The 25,865-nt window shown below is 39.7% G+C and overlaps 1 protein-coding gene across 16 annotated transcripts in view; it reads left to right on the forward strand.

The window, feature by feature from the left end:
• The window catches only part of MGA (MAX dimerization protein MGA), a 177,884-nt gene that overhangs the window by 13,484 nt on the left and 138,535 nt on the right, over positions 1-25,865 (forward strand). The window contains exons 2-3 of one of the 16 annotated variants that reach the window (XM_055316681.1): positions 4,130-4,162; positions 8,646-8,675. The exons of the other annotated variants lie outside the window; for them this stretch is intronic. The gene's annotated coding sequence lies outside the window, so the exon portion shown is untranslated. The remainder of the gene's footprint in view (positions 1-4,129; positions 4,163-8,645; positions 8,676-25,865) is intronic. 16 annotated transcript variants of the gene reach the window in all.

A 25,865-nucleotide genomic window follows, 5' to 3' on the forward strand; every position in this document is an offset into this window, starting at 1 on the left:
CAAAAGCCTATGGCAAAACATGGTTTATGGGGCTGCAGTGTGCTGACCCCTGTTCTAGACTGCCATCTTTTTTTTTTTTTTTTAGACTGCCATACTTGACTGTGCTTCTGTTTTATTCAATATCCCCCACCTCCCATTCCCTTCCCCAGTATGACTGTCTTGCTCAAAACTACCTTAGATGTCATAGTCTCAGGGAAGTCAGAATTTGTTTTCGATCTTTTTTCTGGTGATGGAAATATTCTGTTCAAACCTCTATCAATGTGCTTATATTGCGATATTTTTAAAAAATATTTTATTTATTTGAGAGAGAGGGAGACCATGAGCGGGGTGAGGGGCAGACGGAGAAGCAGAGAGCCTGACATGGGGCTGGGGGTTCATTCCCTGGAGTCCAGGATCGTGACCTGAGCAGAAAGCACATCTTTAACTGGCTGAATCACCCAGGTGCCCCTAGCTGTATTTTTTAAAATTGTAGTAAAAAATATATAACATATACTATTGCAACCATTTAAAAAATATTTCAAAAATTTATTTTTGGGAAACAATGCACAAACAGGAGGGGCAGAGGGAGAGGGAGAGAGAATCTCAGGCAGACTCCACAATCAGTGGACGGGGCTCAGTCTCCTGACTCTGAGATCATGACCTGAGCCGAAACTGAGAGTTGGACACTTAATGGGTGTGTCCCCCAGATGCCCACCATTGTAACCATTTTGAAGTGTACAGATCTTTGACACATTCACGTTGTGCAGCCAGTTACCACCATCCATCTCTAGTGTTTTCCTCTTTCCAAGCTGAAACTGTACTCATAAAATACTAGCTTACTGTTCTCTTCCCCCAGTCCCTGGCAACCACATTCTACTTTCTACTTTGTGTCTCTGAATTGGACTACTCTAGGTACCTCACATAAGTGGAATTTTACAAAAATACTGTCCTTTTGGAACTGGCTTATTTTGTTTAGCCTAATGTCTTCAGGGTTCATCCATATTGTAGCATGTGTTAGAATTTCTTTTTAATGCTGAACAATATTCCATTGTGTGTGTGTATATCACATTAAAAAAAAAAACTTGTTACCTGTTGATGAACACTTCAATTGCTTCCACCTTTTGTTTATTGTGGATAGTGATGCTGTGAATGTGGATGTAAAGACATCTCTTTGAGTCTCTGCTTTCAATTCTTTTGAGTATATATCTAGAAGAATTGCTGGATCACATGATTCTATGTTTATTTATTTATATATTTTGAAAGATTCCATTTATTTATTCATGAGAGACACAGAGAGAGGCAGCGACACAGGCAGAGGGAGAAGCAGGCTTCATGCATGAAGCCCAACCACCGAGACACCCAGGCATCCCTATGTTTATTTTTTTGAGGAACTGCAGTGGTTGCACTTTTATTACTGAGTGTTTTTTTTAAAATAGGTTTTTGGGAGTAATTTTAGATTTATAGAAAAACTGCAAAGACTATACGAAGAGTTTCTGTATATAGCTCACCCAGTTTCCCCTTATGTTAACGTCTTACATTACTAGGATGTCTAGGTGGCTCAGTGGTTGAGTGTCTGCCTTCGACTCAGGTCATGGTCCTGGGGTTCTGGGATCAAGTCCTGTATTAGGCTCCTTCTACCTATGTCTGTGCCTCTCTCTGTGTGTCTCTCATGAATAAATAAAATCTTAAAAAAAATCTTACATTACTTTGGTACATCTCTCAAAACTAAGAAATCAATGTTGGTACATCATTCTTAGTAAACTCCCCTTCCCTCCCCTCCCCTCCCCTCCCCTTCTTTTCCTTTCTTTTCCTTTCTTTCTTCTTTCCTTTCCTTTTGCTTGGATTTCATTAGTTCCATTAATGTCCTTATTCTGATCCAGAATCAAATTGAGGATACTACATTACATTTAATGCATATCTTTTTTTATTGTACTTAATGTGGATTGTGGTATATAACAAAAGGAGAGTGTTTCTTAAATAAATTAATCTTTTAATTTTCCTCCATTTTTGTGGGATGTTTTTAATCTTTCTTTAGTTAACTGACTTATTTTCCCTTATATCCTCTCTTCCCTTTTCTGCCATCTGTTTCTAAGATTCATTACAGGTTTTTTTTTTTTTTTTTTTTTTTTTACTTTTTTTTTGAGAAAAAGTAATCATGGCATATGTGGCAAAGACCACCAACTATGCAAATTTGCTTTCCCTTTCTTTGGGTATGATGTCAGAATCCCCCAGTCTCTATTACAGTTTAATTAGATATATGACTTATTTTCTCTGGTGGAAGTAGTCGTGACCTCCTTCATGTATTCCAGTTTTGTCAGCCTCCTCTGGCTGCAACATCTGAGACAGCCACCAAAGCCTGTAGTCACGATGGCAGAATTACTGTCAGCCTGAGTCCTGGGATGACTCTGCAAGAGAACTGGCTTAATGACCTAAATATTCACTTTCCAGGCTGATATTTTGGGATCTGTTTGTGTAGCCTAGTCTAAGAAGTATGCTGCATCCCCAGCTTTGAATAGGATTATATGAACCTTGAGTATTGATTTAATAAGAATTAAATAATTATATTAGGAAGACTAGGGAATGGGAAGTGTGCACATCTGTAAGAGATGTGAAGAGGAAAGAGGGCTAAATTCTAATCTATGATGGGAAGTTAATATTGCCTAAAACTGGAGAAAAGAAAAAAAGTATATAATGGTGTGGAACTATATACCAAAAGATTCAGCCGTAAAAGTTGAAAATTTGCCTCTGGGAATTGGGAAGTTGTTAGAGTAAAGGATCATTATCTTTGGTAATAAGCCATTGTATTTATTCACCTCTTTAGTCTCTGTTCATGGATAACTTTGATAAAAACAAAACTAAAATTAAATATAATTGGTAAAGAATAAGAACAAAAAACCCCAGTCAGATTCTGATTCTCTTTTACAAAGCTGATGATAGAGAGCTTACCACTTTTCTTTGTACTGAAATGAAATCTTCCATTCAGAAACTTCCATTCCAGGATCCTCTAGAGCATATGGAGTAGTCTATTCGCGCTTCTGTGACAACGTTCAAATGACCCTTTAAGTTATCTTCATAAAAAAGATTATCTTCATAATCCACTCCCACATCTTAAATATTCTAGGCAGTGTTAGTGAAAATTGTCTCTGATTTTGAGACTTGTCATTAAATCCTTGCAAATCCTCATGGACTGTTCAGTGGTTCATGACTGTTTTTGAATGTCGATTTGTTGGTTCTGCATAGACTTTCAAGGAATTTGAGAAAAGTTTCTCTGGGTGTGGTAGTGCACTATCACATAGTGCAAGCATGCCAGAGGATTCTCTCCTTGCCAGTAGTCAACCAGGGTTCCTGAATAGAACCCCATGTCTCTTGACTCTCACCTTAATGAAAATTCTTTTTATATCTGGGGTTTTGCCTGGAGTCCTTGGATATGGCCCTTTTCTTTTCTAGGTTTTATCTATTTATTTGACAGAGAGCACATAAGCAAGCTTGATCGCAAATGGGGGGAGGGGCAAAAGGGAAGGGATAGGGCATGTAGACTCCTCATTGAGTGCCTGAGCTGGACTAGGAGCTCTATCTCAGGACCCTGAGATCATGACCCAAGCTGAAACCAAGAGTCTATGCTCAACTGAGCCACCGGGCGTGGCTGGTCCATTTTTTTTAGTATATAAGTATGTTATTCCTTTTTTTTTTTTTTAAGATTTATTTATTCATGAGACACACACACACACAGAGGCAGAGACGTAGGCAGAGAGAGAAGCAGGCTCCATGCAGGGAGCCCGATGCAGGACTTGATCCCGGGACTCCGAGATCACGCCCTGAGCCAAAGGCAGACGCTGAACTGCTGAGCCATCCAGGTGTCCCACCTTTCACATATTTTTGTTTTCCCTGTCCACTTTCACTGGAAGTGCTAATAAGTAGTAGAACATTCGGGGTGCCTGGCTCTCTCAGTTGGTAGAGCATGTGGCTCTTGATCTTAGAGTTGTGAGTTTAAGCCTCAGGTTGGGTGTAGAGCTTACTTTAAAAAAAAAAAAAAGGTAGTAGAACATTCAAAAGATGGGCAACCAGAGAATAAAAGAAGCAAAACCTCTGGAAATCTATATATTTTATAATTATTCTCCAAATAATTTAATTATGACTGTATATTTTCTAGGTGCCTTCTTCAGAATTCCTGAAATGGTAGCTGGTAAGTATCTGGATAAAAATCAGAAAACTGATCTTTTGGCACTCCCTTCAAGTAGCATTGCAAATCTAAAATATGCATTATAGTCTTACCCTGCTTTTCCAACATTATATTCAAACTCTTTTCAGCTGCCATCAGTCCTTCATTTCCCTGGTTCTTACTGGCTTTTGTATTCATAGGCCAGAGTTTGGCAAATTTTTTCTGTAAGGGACTAGATAGTAAATATTTTATGCTTTATGGGTTACGGAGTCTGTGCCTCAGCAACTCATCTGTGCTATTGTATTACAGCAGCCATAGATGATACATGAATGAGTGTGGCTGTGTTTCTTTTTTTAAAAATCTATTTATTTTTATTAGTAATACCCACTGTGGGGCTCGAGCTCACCACCCCAAGATTAAGATTTGCAAACTCTACTGACTGAGCCAGCCAGGTTGAATGTGGCTGTTTCAATAAAACTATTTACAAAAATATTAGGCTGAGTAGTTTGATGACCCCTATCATAGACCCATCACCTTTACCATCCATGAGAATAGAATAATAGAAATCTAGGTTGGAGGTCATTTTTTTTCCAGAATTTTTGGAGGGCTGGCTTCTAACTTCCAATATTCCTTTTGAGAAGTCCCTTGCTGTTCTGATTTCTTGCTGCTTTGTTTCAACTAGTCTTTTTTGTCTGTCTTTGCCCCATCCCCCAACTTTTCTTGGTTCCCACCACTTTTCCTTATCAGTACAATGGGGATTATGATATCTACTTTAGGCTTATTCTGAGAATTAGATAAAGTAAAGTGCTAAAAACAATGCTTGGCATTATAGTAAGCACTTACTAAATAGTTGTTGCTATTAGTATCAATATAATCATCATCTTGTAAACTGAAATGCTTTTTTTCAGTGCTTCTGGCAGTCCATATATAACTACTTCCTGCAACTGTGGGGTTCCTGTGGTGTGGAGTTTTGATTTATAGTCAAAGTCTGGGAATGCTTGAGGTATTACCAGAACAATTTAAGGTTAAGGAATAGGAATGGGATAGTCCTGTAGCCCTGAGCCTAAGAAAGATATTAGAGTCACATAGGAATTTGGTTCTAATTTGTATTTTCTGGGTTGGGAAGGAGAGGTCAGAGTACAGAGTACATACACATGTATCTTTCACCACCTAGATGTCCTCTTATCAGGATTATTATTCATGACTATCAGTCATAGTTTTCCAAGCTGTTAACTGTATTTATATTTTCAAAATGAAAGTTTTTCAGTACTGCAGGTTACTTTGCAGTTGTTTTTTTTTTTTTTTTTCCTTAAGAGAAGGAGAGAATGGTAAGCGTGGGGTGGGGGGAGGGAGAGGGAGAGAGAGAATCTTAAGCAGGCTTCACACCCAGCATAGCCCCCAAGTAGGGCTCTATCACATGATCCTGAGATCGTGATGTGAGCTGGACACTTAACCGACTAAGCCACCTAGGTGCCCTTACTTTGCAGTTCTATTAAAGTGTTATAAATGCCTTTTTATTTTAAATAGTTCCATTTCTTGCAACCAGCATTTTGTATCGCCTCTGAGAATTTAAGATAATTAGATTAATGGAGGTAGCCAGTATTGGTGCCATTTGAAATAGTAGATTTGAAAAGAACAGATTTTTCCAGGTTGAAATATTTTTAGGTTGTAGCATACTTTGTTTCCTAAAATTCTCCTTAATTTGGGGTGTGTGTTTGTTTTGAGGATACTGCATTTAGAGTGGCTTACTACTAAAGATGTGGACAGGAGCAGACCTTCAGATCTTCTACATTTTTTAAAAAATTTTATTTATTTATTCATAGAGACACACACACGCAGAGAGGCAGAGACACAGGCAGAGGGAGAAGCAGGCTCCATGCAGAGCCTGACGTGGGACTCGATCCAGGGTCTCCAGGATCATGCCCTGGGCTGCAGGTGGCGCTAAACCGCTGCGCCACCCGGGCTGCCCTGTCTTCTTATTTCTAGCAAAATAAAATCTAAATCTTTGCAGTGGCTGTAAGGTTCTTTGTTGACCCGACCCCCACCCTCCCATAACTTCTCTGACCTCATCTTTTACCACTTACCCTCCACTCTGTGCCCCAGCTCTTTAGCCTCATTGTTTTTCCTTGATCATGCCCTTTCATTTCTGATTTCTTCTGTATGGTACTGCATGGCTGTTTCCTCAATTCTATGTCTTGATTCAAATTTTAATTTTTTTCTTTTCCCCCTTCTCTCTGCTTTATTTAGTTTTCTGTCTCCTCTCTCACTAGATACCATATATCGTATATTCATTTATTTTGCTTGTTTGATGGTTCCCTTACTAAAATTTAAGTACCATGGGACAGAGATTTTTGTCTGTTTTATTCACTGCTATCTCCACGTTCATAGAACAATGCTGGTGTACAGAATAAGTGCTCAGGAAATGTTTGCTGAATGAATGAATAAATTGCAATATTGTGACACGGGCATTGTTACTGCCTTCAGTCTGCAGATGATGAAACTGAAGGCCAGATAGGTTAAATAATTTGCATAAGGTCACATAGCTCTTAACCATCCTGTTGAATGTCTTTATTTCTATTATATCTCACCATGCCTTTGCTCAGTCATAGACATGATTTTTGTGTGATTATCATGTACTATTCAAGCTTCTATTCTTTCCCTCATGTTATTTCCTCAGAGGGAGTATTCTTTCTTGCCCCCTAATTAGGTAGAACTTTGCAGGAGAAATGTGATGTAGAGGAGTCAAGGATATAAAGTTTGGGGAGATGGAGGGATGAATACTGTGAGCTAAAGTCTTATGGTGGGAAATGCATGTATATTCAGGGAGCAGTTTGGTTAGAATGAGGTTTTATTTAGGGGTATGATAGAAGGTAAAATTAGAGGGAGAGGATTATAGCCTTGTTAAGGGAGCTGTGAGCTTCTGATTAAGAAACTGGTGTTTTTTATCTTGTTGCCCCTCAAAGGCTTTTGAGCAGAAGAGTGATAATGTATAAAACTGCTTTTATAAAAATGTTTGATTTTGCTGTGGTGATGAGAATGGGTTTGAGTGGGAAGAGGCTAAAATTAGGAAGGAAATTTAGGAGATTTAGAATGATATAGCCCTGAAGTGAGGCAATAAGGGCCGAAATTGAGAAGTTAAAGCACAAATTAAAGCACAGAGATCAGATACTTAAAATATGGCTTATAAGGGATCCCTCGGTGGTGCAGCGGTTTGGCGCCTGCCTTTGGCCCAGGGCGCGATCCTGGAGACCCGGGATTGAGTCCCACGTTGGGCTCCCGGTGCATGGAGCCTGCTTCTCCCTCTGCCTGTGTCTCTGCCTCTCTCTCTCTCTCTCTCTCTGTGACTATCATAACTAAATAAAAAAAAAAAAATATGGCTTATAAGATCCAAACTCCTTAATGTGGCCTGCAACATGCTAGGTGATCTCACCTTTGCCTATCTCTGCAACCTTACCTCTTGCCATTCTTCCTTTCATTTTCTAAGTTGTAGCCACACAAGGTGATTTTTTTCTTTGAATGGGCTGTTTGTGTTGACTTTAATGCCTTTTCCACTTACCTTCTCTTAGCCTAGAGTGTTCTTCTCCAAGTCTGTACTGAGCTACTCAGATACCCCCTGAGCATATTCATTCATTCATTAGCATATTATTTTTTTATTTTTTAAAATTTATTTATTTATTTATTTATTTATTTATTTATTTATTTATTTATTTATGATAGTCACAGAGAGAGTGAGAGTGGCAGAGACAGAGGCAGAGGGAGAAGCAGGCTCCATGCACCGGGAGCCCGACGTGGGATTCGATCCCGGATCTCCAGGATTGCGCCCTGGGCCAAAGGCAGGCGCCAAACCGCTGCGCCACCCAGGGATCCCAGCATATTCTTTTAAATGAATCTCATATGGTAGTTGATTTTTCTCTGGGCTGCTTTTTATTTATTTATTTATTTATGATAGAGAGAGAGCGAGAGAGAGAGAGAGAGAGAGGCAGGCAGAGACACAGGCAGAGGGAGAAGCAGGCTCCATGCACCGGGAGCCCGACGTGGGATTCGATCCTGGGTCTCCAGGATCGCGCCCTGGGCCAAAGGCAGGTGCCAAACCGCTGTGCCACCCAGGGATCCCCTCTGGGCAGCTTTTAATTTTAGTATCAGGCAGGCAAATACAATGAAGAAATACGATATTGACTTTGTTTTTCTGTATGACTTGAAGGTAGCACAGTATGAGCCCATGAAGGTGAGTTGGACGGCTGTCCAGTTCAACTGAAAATTAAATAGCTGTGTATGTACCTGAAGCTGAAATTCTGTTTTCTATAATACCTTTTCTCTGGGTCATGGAGAGACTTACAAGGTAATCACATATAAGAAGTATTATAACCAGGAAAAAGCAAATGCCCTGGGGGGGGGGGTCTAATTTCAGTGAATATTTTTCTTTTCAGCAAAGATGATTTGTCAAATGTATAATTAAATGCAGTTTAATACTTCTATGAGTTTTTCACATTTATTTTTTTTCTTATAGTCTTCATCAGACAGCGTTGATTCAGAAAATGTAAGCATGATATTATTTAATTCTGTATACTTCCTAGTGTTATTCTTGGTTTTGTTCAATTTTTTCATAACTCTTTTCTGAGATTTTTGATTGAGGGAGAACCATATTAACTTTTTTTTGTTAATTTCATTTTTTTTTAATTTCATTTTTTGAAACAGGTATGGTAAAAAAATGTTATAAGAGATTATAGATTAGAAAAGGAAAGTTTCCTTTCATGGTATCTTCTCTGTTCTTCCTTTTCTGCTCTTCCTTCTTCCCTCTAGATACCGCATGGTATCTATCCTGCTCTTCCTTCTTCCCTCCAGTCTTTTTCCTCTTCACCAGTACTGCTGTTAATAACTCGGAATGCACCTTAATTTTTATTTATTTATTTATTTAATTTTAGAGAAGTTCGGGGGAGGATAGAGGAGGGAGAGAGAATTGTAAGCAGGCTCCATGCCCAGCATGACCCCGACAGGGGGCTCAGTTTCAAGACCCTGAGATCATGACCTGAGCCCAAATCAAGAGTTGGGCACTTAACTGACTGTGCTTCCCCCCCCCCTTAAAAAAATTGTGGTAAAATACACATAGCATAAATTATACCATCTTAACCATTTTTAAAAAATTTATTTTTTATATGTTTATTGTTACTTAAAATATATTCTTATTGAAGTATAGTTGACACACACAGTGTTACTAGTTTCAAGTATATAGCATAGTGATTCAACAGTTCAATACCTTATTCAATGGTGAACATCTTAATCATTTTTAAATGTTCAGTGGTATTAAATACATTCACATTGTGAAATCATCATTACAATCCATTCCCCATAATTCTTGTCATCTTGTAAAACTGAAACTCTATGGTTCTTTCTTTTTTTAAAGATTTTATTTATTCATGAGAGACACAGAGAAAGGCAGAGACACAGGCAGAGGGAGAAGCAGACTCCACGCAGGGAGCCTGACGTGGGACTCGATCGATCTTGGGTCTCCAGGAGAAGGCCTTGGGCTGAAGGTGGCACTAAACCCCTGAGCTACCCAGGCTGCCCGAAACTCTATGGTTATTATAAAAATAATCCCCTTGCCTGAATCTGGCAACCACCACTACCATTATACTTTGTCTTTCTGATGAACTGCCTCTTTTTTTATATATTTAATTCCCATTTAGTGTCTGGAGTCTTTCTCTTCTGTATATTTGTGCATCAATACTACATACCATTTCAGATTCCTATTTTATAGTTTTGGAGAGCAGATGGAGAAAGCTCCCCTACTCTTTTTTCCTTTTAAAGATGTGTTTGTGTTAAAGAATGACTTTTTTTTTTTAATTATTTATTTATTCATGACAGACACAGAGAAAGAGGCAGAGACATAGGCAGAGAGAGAAGCAGGTTCCATGCAGGGAGCCTGATGTGGGACTCGATCCCAGGATTCCAGGATCACGCTCTGGGCCCAAGGCAGACGCTACTCTATGGCTGAGCCACCCAGGCATCCCTACTCTTTGTTTTTTAAGTTTTATTCATTCATTCATTCATTCGTTCATTCATTCATTCATTTATTTTAGTGCAAGGGGAGGGGCAGAGTAAGGGGGAGAGAGACTCTAAGCTGACTTCCCGCTGAGCATGGAGCCTGATGTGGAGCATGATTCCAGAACCCTGAGATCATGACCTGAGCCAAAATCAAGAGTCAGATGCTCATCTGATTGAGCTATCCAGGCGGCCCATCCCCTACGGTGTCTTTTTAAAAGTTTTATTGGATATTCTCATTTTGATTTCTAGTTAGGTTTTAGAATTAGATTACTAAGTTTCAGAAAATGTTCTTTTATTTATTTTTTAAAGATTTTATTTATTTATGAGAGACCCAGAGAGAGAGAGAGAGAGAGAGGGAGAGGGAGAGAGAGGCAGAGACACAGGCAGAGGGAGAAGTAGGCTTCATGCAGGGAGCCAGACGTGGGACTTGATTCCAGGTCTCCAGGATCACTCCCTGGGCTGAAGGCAGCGCTAAACCGCTGAGCTGCCCAGGCTACCCAGTTTCAGAAAATGTTCTGTTGTGATTTTGATTAGAATTGTTTTGGATTTATAAAATAATTTGAGGACAATTGGATATCTTCACAATTGAGTCTACCATCCTAGAATATGAGATAGTTATTTATTCTTTTCTGTTTTTATCATTTTTAGAAATTTATTTTCTTCATATTGGTCTCACCTGTTTCTTAGTAGTAATTAAAACTAATTTCGTTTGGTTATTTTTACTTTTGTGAAGCTCTCAGAATAAATACCCAAAATTGTTTTCCTGACTAGATATGATGGACTTTATTTATTTATTTTTTTTTTTGATATGATGGACTTTAAATAACTCATTTTGCTTTGTCCCCTTTTACCTTTTTGGGTTGATGGTACAGTAGAGGCTATTTTTCCAATTTTATTTATTTATTTATTTATTTTATTATTTTTAAAAGATTTTATTTATTCATGAGAGACACACAGAAAGACAGGCAGAGACATAGGCAGAGGCAGAGGGAGAAGCAGGCTTCATGCAGGAAGCCCGATGTGGAACTCGAATCGGGTCTCCAGGATCACACCCTGGGCTGAAGGCAGACGCCCAACCGCTGAGCCACCGAGGCATCCCAATTTTTAATTTTTTTTTTTTATAGAGTAAGAGCGTGCACACATGTGCGTTTTTGAGGTAGGGAGGTGCAGAGGGAGAGGGGAGAGAATCTTAAACAAAAACCCAGTGTGGAGCTGGATATTCAATCCCATGACCCTGAGGTTATGACCTGCACTAAAATCAAGAGTTGGAAGCTTAACTTACTGTTAAGGCACACTTGCATATACATTTACCCTTGAGCAACATGGGTTTGAACTGTGTGTGAGTTTACTTACGTGCAAATTTTTTTCAATAAATGCAGTATAGTACTGTAAATGTATTTTCTCTTATAATTTTCATAACATTTTCTTTTTGTAGCTTACTTTGTGGTAAGAATACAATATATGATACATGTAATATACAAACACGTGTTAATTAACTGTTTATGTTACTGCTAAAGCTTCCTGTCAATAGTAGGCTATTTGTAAAGGTTTTGGGGAGTCAAAAATTATATGTGGATTTTTGACTGCATGGGGTTTGGCACCCTTATCCCCTGCATTGTACAAGGGCCAACTGTATTTCATTACTAAAAGTAAAATTGTTAGACAGAGGTCTGATTAGAAGGGGGGATTGTTAAAAAACAAGATCACAAATAGGGCCAAAAGACAGTCACTTATGCTAACCTGCATGGAGAGTTATCTTAATCCAGTTTTGGCTCTTCCAGAAATGGAATCTTAAACCAATCAGGAATCACCTGATCAGCACTAGTTAGATAATCTGCCTGATAAACCCTTGCCATCCCTGAATACAGTGACCTTACCATAACCACTTTTTTGCATAGTGTAACTTTCTTCATTCCTCTCCCTTCTCCCTGTAAAAGTCTTTCATTTTGTATACCTCCTTGGAACTCCTTTCTATTTGCTACATTGGATGCTGCCTGATTGATGAATTTTTAAAAAAATATTTATTTATTCATAAGAGACACAGAAAGAGAGAGGGGCAGAGACACAGGCAGAGGGAGAAAGCAAGCTCCATGCAGGGAGCCTGATGGATCCTGAGATTCCAGGATCACGCCCTGGGCCAAAGGCAGGCACCAAACTGCTGAGCCACCCAGGATCCCCAATTGATGAATTGTTAAAATTGATAAGATCATTAAAATTGAAATACATAAATAAAATAGAGTTGTTAGATTTGCTTTCTTCTTAAGCACTTAACTCTGGATGGAGAGAAAAAATAGACAAACTGCTTTATCAGTGGGATTTTATGTATTTAATAGCAAAGCAGTTGGCTTTTATTTATTTTATTTTATTTTTTATTTTATTTTTTTAAAGCAGTTGGCTTTTATTATATACTTGGTAACATAAGACAGCTCCTTTTTACATAGTTCAGAGTCTGGCAACACTTGAGTACTAGATGTACTGGAAAGAAACCTTATATAGGTTTCTATTTCTTAGAAATATGCACTATTTTAACTTATTGAATACCTACTTTGTGTAGATCCCTGTGTCAATTCTGAAAAATACAGAGACTGAATTTCTGCTCTCCAGGAGTTTGCCAGCTGTAGGATGGACCATGACCCAAGGCACTATATGACATGGCCCTTGCATGTTGGAGAAACTTGACTGAAGAAAAAAAAATTACTAACATTTGAATAGTCTGATGAAGAAGGTATAATTTAAGTTGGACCTTAAGAGATGAATGGGATTTTTCTTTGTGCTGGCTATGCACATAACATTTTAGTAATTTTTTTTTCATTTAATCTTTTATAGTAACCCTATGAGACAAAGTTACCATTCCTGTTGTAGAAATGAGGAAACTGGAGATTAGAGTTTATGTCTTCATGGAGTCCATATATATGTATGAAAATCATAAAAAAAAAACATCTGGAAAGTGGTGTATGGTGGCTTAGTCAGTTAAGCATCAGACTCTTGGTTTTGGCTGAGGTTATGATCTCAGCATTGTGGAATGGAGTCCTGTGTTGTCTAACTCAGTGCCGAGTAGGGAGTCTGCTTCAGATTCTCTCCCTTTCCCTCCTTTTTTGTTACCCCAGTCCACGCAAGTGTGCATGTGTGCAGTCCTCTCTAAATACAATCTTTTCTTTTTTTTAAAGATTGTATTTATTTATTCATGAGAGACACACAGAGAGGCAGAGACACAGGCAAAGGGAGAAGCAGGCTCCACTTGGAGCCCGATGCGGGACTCAGTCCTGGGTCTTTAGGATCACACCTTGGGCAGAAGGTGGCGCTAAACCGCTGGGCCACTGGGGCTGCCCTCAAATAAATACAGTCTTAAAAAAGAATAAGAATTAAAAAATACAAGGGCACACATGGTTCGCTTAGTTGGAGCATGCGACTCTTGATCTCGGGGTTGAGTTTGAGCTCCACGTTAGGTGTAGAGATTACTTAAAAAAAAAAAAAAAGTCTGGGGATCCCTGGGTGGCTCAGTGGTTTAGAGCCTGCCTTTGGCCCAGGGTGCGATCCTGGAGTCCCGGGATCGAGTCCCACGTCGGGCTCCCGGCATGGAGCCTGCTTCTCCCTCCTCCTGTGTCTCTGCCTCTCTCTCTTTCTCTCATAAATAAATAAATCTTAAAAAAAAAAAAGTCTTGGGATGCCTGGGTACCTCAGTTGATTAAACGTCTTCTTTTGGCTTGGGTCATGGTCTCAGGGGCCTGGGATCAAGCTCCATGTGGAGTTCCCTGCTCAGCAGGGAGGTCTGGTTCTCCCTTTGCTCCTCCCCTTGCTCATGTGTTCTCTCTCTCTCAAATAAATAAAATCTTTAAAAAAAAAAAGTTTAAAAATAGATGGTATTTATTGGGAAAAAACATGAAATCACCAGTTATTGAGTTTACATTAGCTTGTCCTGGTGGAAAAATAGTTTTCTAACATGATTATTATATCCACAAAGGGTATAGCGTTGTTTTGGATACCAGCACTGTAAAAGTTAAGGAAAAATTTTATAGAAAATGCTCAAGGGGCACTTGGGTGGCTCAGTAGTTGAGTGTCTGCCTTTGGCTCAGGTCATGATCCTAGGTCCTGGGATTGAGTTCTGCATCAGGCTCCCCACAGGGAGCCTGCTTCTCCCTCTGCCTATGTCTGCTTCTCTCTCTGTTTCTCATGAATAAATGAAATCTTTTAAAAACAACAGCAACAACAATTCAAGATTTTATTTGGAAGGTTGGAAGTACAGAGAGTATGATTCTTATTTTTTTATTTATTTCAAAGTGCAAAGTATTTTTTTCCCCTACTTATGGGATGTGACATATATTCATAATGGTGGTGACAAGGCAATTCTAGTTTTGCTTTCCCAGCACTTTGTTCAAAGTCAAATAGTTAACTAGTGGTGCAGGAAGGATTTGAACTCAGACCATTTGGTTCAAAGTTCTAGAACTCAGCAACTGTGCTATTAAAAATAGACAGGGATACCCAGGTGGCTCAATGGTAGAGCATCTGCCCGGATCCTGGGATCAAGTTCCACATGAGGCTCCCTGCAGGGAGTTTGTTTCTCCCTCTGCCTATGTCTTTGCCTCTCTTTGTTTCTCTCATGAATAAATAAATAAAATCTTAAAAAAAAATAAAAATGGAGAAACAAATTCTAAAGGGAGAAGCAGAGTTTACATAGGAAGGTCAGTATAAAGTATGTTCAGGGTATAGTAGTAAACCAGTGGGATTGAGGGGAATATTTATGGCAGGAAATGATGGTAAATAGAAGATGAAGGAGCTCTTTGAGACCACAGTGTGGATTATCTTGAAAATCAGGACTATGAATGGACATGAGGATAGATGAAAATAATTCATTTCTTTTATAAACCTTGTACTAAAATAAAACTTCAGATACATAAAGGATCATTCTTTGAGATGAGTGAGTGAACGTGCAGCATTACGATTTATTCGTTCTTTACAAAGATTTTTTTGTTTTTGTTTTGAGAGAGAGGAGGAGAGTGCAAGTGGGGTTTGGAGGGAGAGGATGAGAAAGAATCCTAAGCAGGCTTGATCTCATGACCTGAGCCAAAATCAAGAGTTGGGAACTTAAGTGACAGAGCCACCCACAGGCTCCTACAAAGGTTATTTAGCCTTAGCTAATCCTCATAATATACTAGGTTATTTTCCAAGGAGAGGATAAGGTCCTATCTTAGCAATTCTACTCAAATTTTACCTATGATGCTTGTTTGAGAATGTTACCACCACTTTTTATTGTAAATATGCATAACATGAAATTTACCCATTTAACCATTTTTAATAGTACATAATAGTACAAAAAACATTCACATTGGGCAGCCCCGGTGGCGCAGCGGTTTGGCGCCGCCTGTAGCCTGGGGTGTGATCCTGGAGACCCAGGATCGAGTCCCACATCGGGCTCCCTGCATGGAGCCTGCTTCTCTCTCTCCCTCTGCCTGTGTCTCTGCCCCTCTCTCTGAGTCTATGAATAAATAAATAAAATTTTAAAAGAAAAAAAAAACATTCACATTGTTGTGCATCACTATCATCTGTCTCCAGAACTTTTTTCATCTGTCCAAACTGAAACTCTGTACCCATGAAGCACAAATTTTCCATTCTCTTTTTCTCTAGGCCCTGGTAATTACCATTATTCTACCTTCTGTGTCTATAAATTTGACTTCACTAGGTACCTCATATAAGTTGATTCATATAAAATATTTATCCTGGGAAGCCTAGGAGGCTCAGCGATTAAGTTTCTGCCTTTGGCTCAGGTTGTGATCCTGGAGTCCTGGGATTGAGTCCCACATTGAGCTCCCTGCATGGAGCCTACTTCTCCCTCTGCCTATGTCTCTGCCTCTCTTTTTCTGTGTCTCTCATGAATAAATAAAATCTTCAAAAAAATATTTGTCCTTTTGTGTGTAGTTTATTTTACTTGGCATAATATTTTTAGGTTCATCCATAGTATAGCACGTGTTAGAATTTGCTTCCTTTTTGAAGCTGAATAATATCCCATTGTATGTATATATCATATTTTCATCCATTCATCTGTCTTTGGTTGCTTCTTTGACTTACTGGTGGTTTAATGTCATATTGTTTAGCCTCTATGTGTTTGTGTTCTTCCCATTTTTTTTTCATGTGATTTCTATTTTCATACCACTGTGGTTGGAAAAAATGAATGCTCAGATATCAGTTTTCTTAAATATATTGAGGCTTGTTTTGTGGCCTAGCGTGTGATCTGTTTTGGAGAATGTTCCATATACCCTCGAATGTATAGAAAATCTGACCTGTCTGTCTGGTCTAATGTGTCATTTAAAGACATTGTGCCCTTACTGATTTTCTACTTGGATGATCTGTCCATTGATCTAAGTGGGATGTTAATTAAAGTCCCCTACTATTATTGTATTACCATCAGTTTCTCTATGTCTGTTGTATTTGCATTATTTAGTTGCTCTTATGTTGGGTGTAGTTATTTACAATTTTTAAAAAGATTTTATTTATTTATTCACGAGAGACACAGAGGCAGAGGCAGAAGCAAGCTCCATGCAGGGAGCCCGATGTGGGACTCGATCCCTGGAATTCCAGGATGACGACCTGAGCCAAAGGCAGATGGTCAACCACTGAGCCACTCAGGTGTCCCTAGTTATTTACAATTTTTATATCCTCTTGTTGGATTGATCCCTTTATCATTATTTAATGCCCTTCTTTGTCTCTTGTTACAGCCTTTGTTTCAGTCTGTTTTGTCTGATGTAAGTATTGCTACCCTATTCGTTAATCTATGGATGGAAACTTAATGCTACTTCCGTATCTCACCTGTTGTACTTAATGCTGCAATAAACAGGATTACCTACATCTTGTTGGATTAGTGTCTTTGTTTTCTTTGCGTGAATACTCTGTAGTGGAATTGGTGGGTCATATGGTATTTGTTTTTAAATTTTTGAGGAACCTCTGTACTGTTTTCCATAGCGGCTACTCCAGTTTACATTTCTGTCACCAGTCCAGAAGGGTTCCTTTTTTTCTACATCCTCACCAGCACTGGTTGTTGCTTGTCTTTTTTGTTGTTGTTGTTGTTGCTTGTCTTTTTGAGAGTATTTGATACTGACTGGTATGAGATGATTGTTCATTGTGGTTTTGATTTGCATTTCCCTGATAAGTGACTTGAACATCTTTTCATGTGTCAGTGGGCCATCAGTATTTCTTTGGAAAAATGTCTGTTTGAGTCCTCTGCCCATTTTGTAGTTTGTAGTAAGTGGTGGTGGTTGTTTTGGTGGTGTTTTGAGTACTTTACATATTTTGGATATTAGCTCCTTATCAGATATATCATTTGCACATATCTTCTCCCATTCTGTTTTGTTGATAGTTTTCTTCACTGTGTGAAAGCTTTTTGTTCAGTGTATCTAGTCCCAATAGTTTAGTTTTGCTTTTGTTTTCCCTTGCCTGAGGAGACAGATCAGAAAATACTGCTAAGGCTGATATCCAAGAGATTACTGCCTGTATTTTCTTTTAGGAGTTTTAGGGTTTCATGCTTTACCTTTAGGTCTTTAATTCATTTTTTAAAAAAAGATTTATTGGGGTGCCTGGGTGGCTAAGCAGTTAAGTGCTTCTGCCATTAGCTCAGGGCATAATCCTGGGGTACTGGGATCAAATCCTGCATTGTACTTCCTGCATGGAGCCTGCCTCTCCCTCTGCCTCTTTCTGGATCTCTCATGAATAAATAAATAAAATCTTAAAAAAAAATAAACTAAAAAAAAGATTCATTTATTTGGAGAGAGTGAGTGAGCAGAGGGAGGGGCAGAGGAAGAGGAAGAGGATCTCAAGCGGACTCCCTGCTGAGCACAGAGCTTGATCTCATGACCCTGAGATCATGACCTAAGCCGAAATCAAGAGTTGGATGGTTAATCAGCTGAGCTACCGAGGCACCCTGACTTTAATCCATTTTGAGCTTATTTTTATGTATGGTGTAAAAAAGTGGCCCAGTGTCATTCTTTTCCATGTAGCCAGCCATCCAGTTTTCCCAACACCATTCATTGGAGAGACTGTCTTTTCTCATTGTATGTTCTTGCCTCCTTTGTGGTAGATTAATTGACCATATAATTGTGGGTTTATTTCTGGGTTCTCTATTCTGTTCCATTGATCTATGGGTTCTGTTTTGGTGCCAGTAACGGTATTTTGATTTGAAGCTTTGTATTATAGTTACTTGAAATCTGGGATTGTGATGCCTCCAGCTTTGTTTTTCTTTCTTGATTGCTTTGACTACCTGGGGTCTTTTGTGGTTCTATACAAGTTTTAGGATTATTCTGGTTCTATGGAAAGTCTTACTGATATTTTAATAGGGATTGCATTGAGTCTGTAGATTGCTTTAGGTAGTGTGGACATTTTAACAGTATTCTTCCAATCCATGGACATATGTACCACCACTTTTTATTTTTTATTTATTTATTTTTAAAGATTTTATTTATTTATTCATGAGAGATAAAGAGAGAGAGGCAGAGACATAGGCAGTGGGAGAAGCAAGCTCCATGCAGGGAGCCCGATGTGGGACTCCATCCCCGGGGACTCCAGGATAATGCCCTGGGCCGAAGGCAGGCGCTCAACCGCTGAGCCACCCAGGGATCTCCATACCACCACTTTTTAAATCTAGTAAATCTCTCAGTTGTCCTTTGGGTTTAAGCAAAAGCTCTTGATAATTCATCACTACCACTTACTTAATTTATCACCTGTTGATATAAATTGTGTAGGAAGGACCTTGTTATTAGGAGATTGACATTAACTATTAAGTTATAATATGGGGAATCACTTAGTTGGGGATGACTGGCTCTAATTTTTCATACAGATTTTTTTTTCTGATATGACCACTATTATAAGTTATCCAAATGTTGTATATCTCCATCTGGAAGATGGAAATAATAATTTTATTTCTGTTCCTTGTTTTTTTTTTGGGCTGCTAGGAGCTATTTCTATTATATTTTCTAGTTTTTTTATTTTTATTTTTTTATTTATTTTTTATTTATTTATGATAGTCACAGAGAGAGAGAGGCAGAGACATAGGCAGAGGGAGAAGCAGGCTCCACGCACCGGGAGCCCGACGTGGGATTCGATCCCGGGTCCCCAGGATGGCGCCCTGGGCCAAAGGCAGGCGCTAAACCGCTGCGCCACCCAGGGTTCCCTATTTTCTAGTTTTGATTAAGGATGTACTTAATAATGGCCACCTTGTATTTAACCTTTTACTTCTGTCTTTCTCCAGTTCATTGATACAGATAAATTTTAATTTTTAAGATTTTATTTATTCATGAGAGAGAGGCAGAGACATAGGCAGAGGGAGAAGAAGCAGGCTCCCTGTGGGGAGCCTGATGCAGGACTCGATCCCTGGACTGTGGGATCACGACCTGAGCCAAAGGCTGACATTCAATCACTGAACCACCCAGGCACCCTGAATTGTAATGTTATTAATGGAAACCCAGCTCACTTTAGCAATCCTGTAATCTCATGGTCACTCGGAATGTAAATATTTTCCATTGTAGCTTACCTGATAAAAAGAGGAATGAAGTAAATAATACTTTTGCATAAGATAGAATATTAAAGTTTGTTTTTTTAAAAAATATTTGAGAGAGAGGGTGATTATGAGTGGGGTTGGGGGAGGGGCATAGGGAGAGGAAGAAGCAGGCATCAGCTGAGCAGGGACCCTGAGATCTTGACCTGAGTGGAATGCAGACACTTAACCAACTGAGCCATCAAGTTGCCCCAGAATATTGAAGATTCAATTTTTCTCTAAAATAAATACATCATAAATATCTCTAGAAACATGAAAACTCAAAGCAGTGGACACTAAAAGAAAAGCACTAAATGTGTTAATAGGCAAATTTTTAACCTAAGTACAGAGTCGTCTTAAGGGTTGCTAAAGAGGTCTGTTGATCTGAGTAATTATAATTATGTACCTCCTGAGGATGTGTGTAATGACATTTTGTATCACTTTTTAGAATTAGCTAGAAAGAGTTGGTGTGTTCATTGCAGCATTTCTTCTAGCTTTCTGACAGTATTGGTTTAAGTGACAGGCATAAAATATTAGCTTAGTTTACAAACTTCAAAATGGCAATTTAGATGATAAGGAGGTGAACTTAACGGACTTTTTCATTTTTTTATACTTTATAGAATCTGGCACTTAGAAAGCATTTAGGAAACATTTATGAAGTGAAAGAATGTAAATAGACAATTGCTTTCAAACATTTACTCAAGTACAATGGGCTGTTCATTTTGGGGACCCCCCCCCCACTGAGCCCAGGCATTTAATTAGTCCCTTCCTCTGTTGTAATCACTTAAACATTTTTCTAAATGACAAAATTTGTTTACATATTTTGTTGTTGTGTCCTTTACTAATCCCCTTGTCCCTTCTTTTTCTTTCTTTAGACTTCATTGTCATCTTTTTCCTTTTTATTTGTTTATTTATTTATTTTAAGATGTTATTTATTCTTGAGAGAGGCAGAGACATAGGCAGAGGGAGAAGCAGGCTCCTTGCAGGGAGCCTGATGCAGGACTCCATCCCCAGACCCTGGAATACTCCCTGAGCTAAAAGCAGATGCTCAGCCACTGAGCAACCCAGGTGTCCCATCTTTTTCCTTTTTATTTTTTTTATTATTTTTTTAAATTTTTATTTATTTATGATAGTCACAGAGAGAGAGAGAGAGGCAGAGACACAGGCAGAGGGAGAAGCAGGCTCCATGCACCGGGAGCCCGATGTGGGATTCGATCCCGGGTCTCCAGGATCGCGCCCTGGGCCAAAGGCAGGCGCCAAACCGCTGCGCCACCCAGGGATCCCCTCTTTTTCCTTTTTAAAAGAGATTTTACCATTGATTTAGAGGAGATTAGGGAGACAAGCATATCTGATGAGTCTATTTAGTTTTATTTAGTTAACAGTTTATTATAAACGTTTTTCCAGTTAATTAACATTCTTCTTTTTTTTTTTTTTTTTTAAAGATTTTTAAAATTCATTTATTCATAGAGACACACAGAGAGAGGCAGAGACACAGGCAAAGGGAGAAGCAGGCTTCCCGCAGGGAGTCGGACGCGGGACACTATGGGGCCTCCAGGATCACACCCCAGGCCACAGGCTGCCCTAATTAACATTCTTCTAAATTGAGAAAACCTACCTTAAACTTTTACTGGCCCCTATTGTTGGAAACTGGGTGTTATTAATGTTTAAAGAGACCGGAGGGCAGCCCAGGCGGCTCAGTGGTTTAGTGCCGCCTTCAGCCCAGGGCCTAATCCTGGAGCCCCGGGGTTGAGTCCCATGTCAGGCTCCCTGCATGGAGCCTGCTTCTCCCTCTGTCTATGTCTCTGCCTCTCTCTCCCTCCCTCCCTCTCTCTCTCTCTCTCTCTCTCTCTCTCTGTCTCTGATGAATAAATAAAATCTTAAAAAAAGGATAAAAATTTTGGTGCATAAAACATTTTCTAGGTTTCAAGGTGTTTTCTTAGGAGCAATACTTTGATTTAGCTTCTGGGGCAGAAGATATGAAAATTTAAAAATCTATTATAAAAGTTATACATGTTCATTGTAGAACATTTGAAGAATGTAGGAATTTATAAAAAAAATTAAAGTCAGCTTTAATCCCAAAATGCTGCTATAATGCTGCTTTATTAACATTTTGGTTTTTTTCTTTTTCTGGAGATAGATATTATCTATCTGTATATCTTACACTTTTAAAAACCGGTTGAGGTTTGTGTTTGGGCTCTTTCCAGAGGTGGTTCTGTTTTATTTTAACATGAGCAAAGTATGTCAGTTCACTGCATACTTGACAGGATTAAACATCTTGCATTTTTCCATCATTCATTCAATAAATGTATGTTTATTTAGAGTGAAATTCTTGTTCAATGTCTTCAATTAATCTTCCATTTTTTCTTAAATTCAATTAGGCTTTTGTCCCCACTGCTTCTCTAGAATTATACTTTTTTTTTTTTTTAAGATTTTGTTTTTTTGAGAGAATCAGAGCACAAGTAGGGGGAGGGGCAGAGGCAGAGGCAGAGGGAGAAGCAAACTTCCTGCTGAGCAGGGAGCCCCACGTAAGGCTCCATCCCCAGACCCTGGGATCATGATCTGAGTTGAAGATGGACCCTTAGCCACTTAGACCCATTGAGCCACTAGAATTATACTTTATAACCATTTATCTCCACATTGGTAAATCTAGCAGTCCTTCCTCATTCTACATGATCTCTCAGCAACTGTGCCACTGTAGATTACTTTCTTGTCCTTGAACCAAACCACTTTCCCACTTGGTTCCAGGACATCACATTCTCCTAGGTCTACTCCTAAGGGTTTGTCCTTCCTGCTGTAATGTTAGATTCCTCCAGGGCTCACAGTGTGGTTATCATCTTAAAAACAGAACAAAACAAAACAAAAAAACCAAAAAAACAAAACCAAAACTGTTTTCTTCAGCTCATTTAGTTTCTTATACTGATGACTTTCAAATTTATATCTTCAGCTTTGGCCTTTTCTGTGAAATCTGGACTCAATTCAGTTATCTACCCAACATCTCTTGTTAGATGTCTAATAGATTTTAAATTTGTCCAAAACTGAGCCCTGATCTCCTTTTACTCCCTAATCTCCCAACTCCCCACACATCCTCTTGGAGCGAGCAGTCATATATAGTAGTTAAGCTGTGGTCGGTCACCTTGTCTTACTTATTAATTCCCGATGTGAGTAGCCATAGAAGTGGCTTAGAATTAGAGGACAGGGACACCTGGGTGGCTCAGTGGTTGAGCATCTGCCTTTGGTTCTTTGGTTTAGGTCATGGTCCTGGGGTTCTGAGATGGAGTCCTGTCCCCTGTCCTGTGTGTCGTGTCCAACCCCCCTGCATTGGGCTCCCCACAGGGAGCCTGCTTCTCCCTCTGCCTATGTCTATGCCTTTCTCTCTGTGTCTCTCATGAATAAATAAAATCTTAAAAAAAAAATTAGAGGGCAGCCCCGGTGGCTCAGTGGTTTAGCGCCACCTTCAGCCCAGGGCCTGATCCTGGAGACCTGGGATCAAGTACCACGTTGGGCTCCCTGTAAGGAGCCTGCTTCTCCCTCTGCCTATGTCTCTGCTACTCTCTCTCTCTCCCTGTGTGTCTCACAAATAAATAAAATCTTAAAGAAATTAGAGGACAGTTAAGCCTTGTGGTTTAGCATACTCAGGACCCATGGTGGACATTAAGTAATTTGATTCCTCTTCCCCCGATTATTTCCTCTGATCTCATTTTTTTTAAGACTTTATTTATTTATTCATGAGAGACACAGAGCGAGGCAGAGACATAGGCACAGGGAGAAGCAGGCTCCATGCGGGAAGCCCAGTGTGGGACTTGATCCCAGGACTGTGGAATCACGGCCTGAGCCAAAGGCAGATGCTCAACCGCTGAGCCTTCCAGGCATCCCCTGATCTCATTTTCAATTATTATTCTTCTCTATCACTTCTCTTTAGCTTTAATACTTCCTTGCTATCCCTCAAACACTCTGGGAAAGGTTCTACCTGCAGGCCTTTGCCTGGAATATTCACTCAGATGTGGCTTATTCCCTCACCTCCCTTTACTTAAATGTCACCTTTTCATTGATTCCTTAACCACACTATTTAAACTTATAACCCTTCTCAACAATGCTAATCTCCTTTCCTACATTATTTCCATGGCATTTAGTCACCATATAACATACATATTACATATTTTATTTTATTTGTCTCTTCTTCCCATCCCTAGACTAGAATCCTGTAAAAACTCCAGAGGGACAGTGATTTAAAAAAAATATATTTTATTTATTTATTTATTCATGAGAGACAGAGAGAGAGAGAGAGAGAGGCAGAGACACAGGCAGTGGGAGAAGCTGGCTCTGTGCAGGAAGCCTGACGTGGGACTCGATCCCGGGACCCCAGGATCATACCCCGGACCGAAGGCAGGTGCCAAACTGCCGAGCCACCCAGGGATCCTGGGACAGTGATTTTTTTTAAAATTTATTTATTTATGATAGAGAGAGAGAGAGAGAGGGGCAGAGACACAGGCAGAGGGAGAAGCAGGCTCCATGCACCGGGAGCCCGACATGGGATTCGATCCCGGGTCTCCAGGATTGCGCCCTGGGCCAAAGGCAGGCGCCAAACCGCTGCGCCACCCAGGGATCCCTGGGACGGTGATTTTTATCTGTTTTGCTCACTGCTGTATCCTCTAGCACCTAGAAGAGTGCCTGACATGTGGTAGGTATGACTATGAGCCTTAAGAACATAGCATAATGTTACTTAAAAGCTAATGCAATAATATCTCACATTCTTCCTTTCCAACTGAGACCTGACGCGTAGCTCTTTCCTTTTTTTTTTTTTAATTTTTTTTTTATTTATTTATGATAGTCACAGAGAGAGAGAGAGAGAGGCAGAGACACAGGCAGAGGGAGAAGCAGGCTCCATGCACCGGGAGCCCGATTTGGGATTCGATCCCGGGTCTCCAGGATCGCGCCCTGGGCCAAAGGCAGGCGCCAAACCGCTGCGCCACCCAGGGATCCCTGACGCTTAGCTCTTTCCAACTGAAACCTGACACATAGCTCAAAGGGTGGTGAGAAAAGGAAGGGCCATTCTGCCATCATTGATGTAGTGACCAGAGGACACACTCTCACCATTAGCAAGTGCACTCATGGAGTAGACTTGAAGAAGTGTGCCCTTTGGGCACTTAAAGAGACCCAGAAATTTGCCATGAAGGAGAGGGGAGCTCCAGATGTGTGTGTTGTCACCAGGCTCAACAAATCTATCTGGGCAAAGGGAATTAGTAATGTCCCATACCATATCTATATGTGTTTGTCCAGAAAACAGAGTAATGTTGAAGATTCACCAAATAAGCTCTGTATATTGGTTACCTATGTTTCTGTCATCAGTTAAAAAAAATCTGCAGATAGTTGTGGATGAGAACTAACTGCTGATTGTCAAAGTTCTAAAGCTCCCCCACACCACGTAATGCAGTTTTAGGACATGAATAGAGATGTGTCTAGAATAGTAGTAGTTTTTTTTTTAACGTAGATTTTATTTATTTATTTTAGAGAGGGAAAGCCGGCACACATGAGTGGGGAGGGGCAGAGGGAAATAATCTTCAAGTAGACTCCCCTCTGAGTGAGGAGCCAGCCGCAGGGCTTGGGGCTCCATCTCATGACCATCAGATCATGACCTGAGCCCAGATCAAGAGTCGGATGCTCTACCAGCTCAGCCATGTGGTGCCTCTAGAGTAGTGGTAATTCTTGATTTGGAGGATTCAAGGACAGTTTTAAAATTTTATGAAAGCTATATGGATTGCCAGTAGTAAAAAAATAATAGCCTGGGGGCACCTGGGTGGCTCAGTGGTTGAGTGTCTGCCTTTGTCTCAGGTCAGAATCCCGGGGTCCAGGGGTGGAGTCTTGCCTCTGTCTCTCCCCGCAGGGAGCCTACTTCTCCCTCTGCCTGTGTCTCTGCTTCTCTCTGTGTCTCTCATGAATAAATAAATCTTAAAAAAAAAAAAAAATAGGCCTGAAGTGAACTTCTTTAATTGCTAGTAATGTTGAACATTTTTAGTGGTTTTTAGAAACAGTTTGCTTTCTTTCTAAATATCCTTATTTTTCCATTTATTTATCAAGTTATATATTTATGGATATGTGTGTAATATGCATATTTTCCTTATTTCACATGTTGTTCGTCTTAGCTTATAGAACTTTAAATTTTTTGTACAG

Source organism: Nyctereutes procyonoides, unplaced genomic scaffold (assembly GCF_905146905.1).
Source record: "Nyctereutes procyonoides isolate TBG_1078 unplaced genomic scaffold, NYPRO_anot_genome, whole genome shotgun sequence".
In the NCBI taxonomy this organism is placed as follows: domain Eukaryota; kingdom Metazoa; phylum Chordata; class Mammalia; order Carnivora; family Canidae; genus Nyctereutes; species Nyctereutes procyonoides.